The sequence below is a fragment of the Arachis duranensis genome, chromosome 4 (assembly GCF_000817695.3).
Source record: "Arachis duranensis cultivar V14167 chromosome 4, aradu.V14167.gnm2.J7QH, whole genome shotgun sequence".
In the NCBI taxonomy this organism is placed as follows: Eukaryota; Viridiplantae; Streptophyta; class Magnoliopsida; order Fabales; family Fabaceae; genus Arachis; species Arachis duranensis.
In genome coordinates this window covers 12,376,745-12,382,125 of record NC_029775.3, presented here as the reverse complement: position 1 = coordinate 12,382,125, position 5,381 = coordinate 12,376,745, and positions in this window count along the sequence as shown.

The window sequence follows — 5,381 nt, the reverse complement described above, 5'->3', positions numbered from 1 at the left end:
TATTGCACTCTATGTGTTTGTTGAAATGTCTCTTTTAGTTTTAGTGTAGATTTTGTTCCTCTTGGCCTAGGTAGAGTAATTAGTGACACTTGAGTTATCTAATTCCTTTGTTGATTGATAATTGGAGAGATTGCTAATTGGTTTGGAGTGCACTAAAGCTAGTCTTTCCTTGTGAGTTGGCTAGGACTTGTGGCTCAAGTCAATTCATCCATTTGACTTTCCTTTATTTAGTAAGGGTTAACTAAGTGGTAGCAATGAACAATTCTCATCACAATTGAGAAGGATAACTAGGATAGGACTTCTAGTTTTCATACCTTGCCAAGAGCCTTTTATAGTTGTTAGTTTATTTTCATTGCCATTTACTTTCATGCCTCTTATCCAAAACCCCAAAACACATTTCTAACCAATAACAAGACACTTCATTGTAATTCCTAGGGAGAACGACCCGAGGTCCAATACTTCGGTTTATAAATTTTAGGGGTTTGTACTAGTGACAAACAACTTTTTGTATGAAAGGATTATTGTTGGTTTAGAGACTATACTTCGACGAGATTTTATTTGAGAAATTCTAAACCGTCAAAAATCCAATCGTCAATAACATGGTTAGCAGTGGATGATATGATGGTACAATGGAGGCAAGGAGGAGGGCGTTAGTGAGGTGCTGTGAAACGTGGTATGTGAGGCAGGATGTTCACTGGAAGCAAATGTCTAGATCTCAGCATGCGAGTGAGAGGGATAGAAACACAAGGTACTTTCATAATATAGCTTCGGCAAGGAGAAGGAATAACAGGATTGAGGCTTTGGTAATTCACGCGAGGCTAGTGCGGAATCAAGCAAGAATTAAGACTACGATTCGAGACTTTTATAAATGTCTGTACCACTAGGAGGATTCTCCAAATGTAAGATTTAGGGATGGATTAGTTAATCGGTTAGTGAGGGAGGAAGTTAAAGCTCTAGAGGTGTTACCGTCAGTGGATGAAGTGAAAGAGGCGGTATGAGACTGTGAATCGTCTAAGACTCCAAGGAGTGATGGGTACAACATGAACTTTATAAAAAAGTGTTAGAATAAAATTGGAACGGAGTTCACTGTAGCTGTAATGAGCTTCTTCGAGACTGCATCATTACCAGGGGATTCTAATGTCACATGGATAGCATTGGCTCCGAAATTCATTGGGGCTAAAGAGATAAAGAATCTCAAACCTATCAACATGGTTGGTTGTGTCTATAAAGTCATCTCTAAATTATTGACACGAAGAATGAGGAAAGTAATGCCAGGTTTAGTCGGAGAATCACAGAGTGCCTTTGTGAAGGGGAGGAAGATACATGATGGAGTCTTAATTACATGCGAAACGGTGCAATGGTTGAAACTGAAAAAGAAGGCATCGGCAATCATCAAACTAGACTTTCAAAAAGCCTACGACAGAGTTAAATGGTGTTTTATTGATATCGTGTTAGAGAAGATGGGCTTTGGTAGAACATGGAAGTCATGGATTAGGGAGTGTATAAGAACGGCATCTATATCTATCATGGTTAATGGATCACCGTCGAAACCATTCAAAATGAAAAGGAGACTGCGTCAAGGCGATTCTTTGTCACTATTCTTGTTCATTTTGGTGGTAGATGTGCTTAACAGGATGATCGGGGAGGCGGTAAGAAATGGTCGTATCTCTCTACTGTTAGTTGGTCGGGATAATATAGAGTTATCACACTTACAATTTGCCGATGATACTATACTATTCTGTCCGCCGGATGAGGAGACCGTCCGAATATTTTACTTAATAAGTTTTACTTATTTTTAATATTTTAACTTGTTACAAAAATATTTAGTTCAAATTTTTTATATATTTTATGATTCATAAAAAAATATTTAAAATAATTAAAATTTATCACACTGATAGTAATATATATTTTATATTATCGTTAACATTATAATAGTAGTAAAACTAATAGTATAAAATTTTTTGTATTATGTAAGTTTAATCATCGTAATATATTTATAGCTAACGTAACCAATTTTATTTATGAATAATTTGATTATATTAATAATAAATACATATTTTATATTATTATTACTAATATATATAATTATAATAATAATTATTAAAAAATATTTTCATTAAATAAATTAAAATATATGTTATTTAATTTTTATTAAAAATGTTTTTAAAAATAAAAAATTCATTTAAGTATTTTGTAGAAAAGAAAAGCGTCATTTTTTTTAAAATAAACTTTAAAAAAAACTAAAAGTTGATTAAATAAAAAAATAATATTTTAAAAAAATATTTTAATTTTAATTTCTAAAATGCGTTTTTTTTAGGTTAAGATGAATTTATTGTACACTTGTACTTATACTCCAGATGAATTACACTATTTCATAAATATTAGGTGAGAAGAAATGTTGGAAAATTAATAATGGCAATCATTATTATTGTTTGTAAAGTACATAGAAATACACAAAAGTACATAGGAATTAGTCAATTTTTTTAAGAAAAGTAATAATTTTTTAAATTTATAATAAAATTCAAAAATTAAAGTTAAAATAATTTATTTTTAAAAATAATATTTTTTATTTATTAGAACAAAAATAATTCTAAATTCGTCTAATTTACTGTGAAACCGACAAAATAATGAGCAAAGTTTCAAACCACCACCTGTGTCAATGACACCAAACCAACACCAACAGACACTTATCAGATGTTTGCTTAGTTGCTTATACAGCGTGAAATTATGAATAATTGGGGACACAAGCCATACAGTACATACAAGCGGTGCAAATAGTATAAAAAAAACCTAGTTGTCAGTTATCTAAAGTTTTTTTATAAATAAATAATTTAATTATTTTATTTATTAAAATATGTAATTTATGTTGTATTTATTAATTTATAACACATCAATTTATCTTTTTTATCATATAAATGAGATACATCCATATTATTATAAACAATGTATATATTATTATTAAAAAAATTACGATTAATAATAATACACATAACTTATTTAGAGTGTAAACAAAATAATTATAAATATATTTTGTTTATATTGTAAACAAAATATGTGATTTTTTTAAATTCTATATATATTCATAATTATTTTGTTTACACAATAAACAAGGTTAATAAATATAAAATAAATTAATAAATAAACTATAAATTATATATTTTGATATTTTTAATAAAAAGAATTTTGATTTATAATCTTAATATATACTCTTAAGATACAAAATAGTTAAATTCATAATTTAATTAAAACTAGAGTTTTGTTAAGTTAAGAAACATTAATTGTATTTGTTAAAAATATATAATTTAAAAATATTAGGTGAAATTGTTACGGTGAAAACAAGTAATAATTTTTTCTATAGATTTTAATAAAACGAATGAGTTTATATTACTATTTTTAAAGGAGAATATTTAACAAGGATTCTAACTCTTAAAAAAAAAGTAAAAATCTTTTATTTATAAAAATGTATAAAACTAAAAATGATAAATAACAATTATAATCACAACATAATTCAGCATAATTTATTTTTTATTCTTAAAATATTTATAAATGTATTTAAAAAGTACAAATATTTTTTTCTATTTGTAACAAAAAACATTAGAAGTTAGAACATACAAAATCGAAAGCGAAGATGTGATTCCTTCGAAAATCGACCACCATGTGCAATGTTATCTATATTACTGTAGTAAAATTTTCACGGTCTTTATCAAAGATTATAAATACCAATTCTCAAAGACAATCCTATTAGGGATAAATCAAATTTCTACCCAAGTTTAATTTGGCTAGGTTCACTTCCTAAATTCTCAACCACTAAGTGCTCACCCAACATAGTAAAAAAAGCCTCTCAGGTTTATGAATACAAACCAGAAATGATAACAAAAAAATTTAACATAATTTTTTACTTTTCTCAAAGATTATTCTCTTTGTTTTTATTCCCAATGACTTGATACCTCACAAATTTGCCTTTTTTCATTGATTGAAATAAAGAAAGATAAAACTAAAGATCGAAAAATTCATTGTAAAATTATATAAGAGAAGAAGGTTTAGTTAGAAAGCTATGAAGACCAAACAGTTGCTCATTCTTCTCACTTCAATTTCTGGTCGTTTACCCTTTTTTCTTTTTTCTTTTTTCCTTGACTTCAAAAATTTGAACCATCGATCCATTCTTTGGTTCTAATTTTTTATTTTGACTTTTGATTTACAGCAAATAAATATAACCTCTATTTTCTTCTTCTTATTCGAAAATGTGCACCAAAAAAATAGTAGCTTCGATAAACTAAATTGATTGCACAAATATGATAACTCATCTTCTTTGATTTTCTTCTACTTCAAATCAAATCGGCTCTAGTTTTTAACCTTTTTTTTTTCTCTTTTTCCTTTTCGGTGCATGGACTTAATGATCCACTTTTTCATGTTATTTGAACTCAATCTAAACATACCTTTTTACTTGTGAAATTCTTTTCTTCTTTTAGAAAATCCAAATTAAAGGCTCAAATCTGTGCTAATTAAAAATTTGATTTTACCACACTCGAAATATAAGGTAAATTAAAAAAATTAACTCCATATTTATAAGAAACAAACCAACACTTCACAACCTTGCATAATACACTGATTAAATCCATTACAAAAAAAAAATTAGCGTGTTTTATCATCATTAAATTATTATTTTTCTTTGAATTCAACAGTATATTAACTGAGCTTAATATCATACTTGATTTAACATTTTAAGTGCATTTTAAGCAAGGGTGTTATTCTGTAGAAATAGAATATTCTCTAAACAAAATCCCCCCTCTCAACAAAAAAAATATTTTTTTTCCCAGTTAACTAAAAGTCTAAAAGCTATATAATAATAGAAGAATAAGGCTGCGGATTCATTCAAGAACTAAAAAAAAAATTTGAAAAACAAACGCAATGCCATGGTTACAAGCTTTATACGTGGCTCAACCTCTACTACATGTTAACATGTGCATAAAATTCAATCAACTGATTTGAGCCAACCAAATTCAGAACAATAAAAAGGTTTGGTACACTGCTTTTATTTTTTTTTCTTTTTCATTTATTTTAGTGGTAAGGAAAAAGATAAACTTAACATTGAGATGTCTTGGTATTATTTCAAAATCATGAACTTTAAGTTATAAAATTAGACTGCTTATTATAAACTACTTAAATCCAACTCTTCTTCATCTATTGCCCTATTTTAGTGGGAAGAAAAGCAGTGATTCAATAAATTTTTGGTAAATTCTCCTTTTTGATAGATTAAATTCAACTACTCATAAAGATAGGCAGACTAATAACTATACTGATTAAGACAGCATTCAGTTATAAAATACAAAGTTTTGATTACCATTTGAGCATGTTTGCTTTTTGAATCTAATTTGAGACAA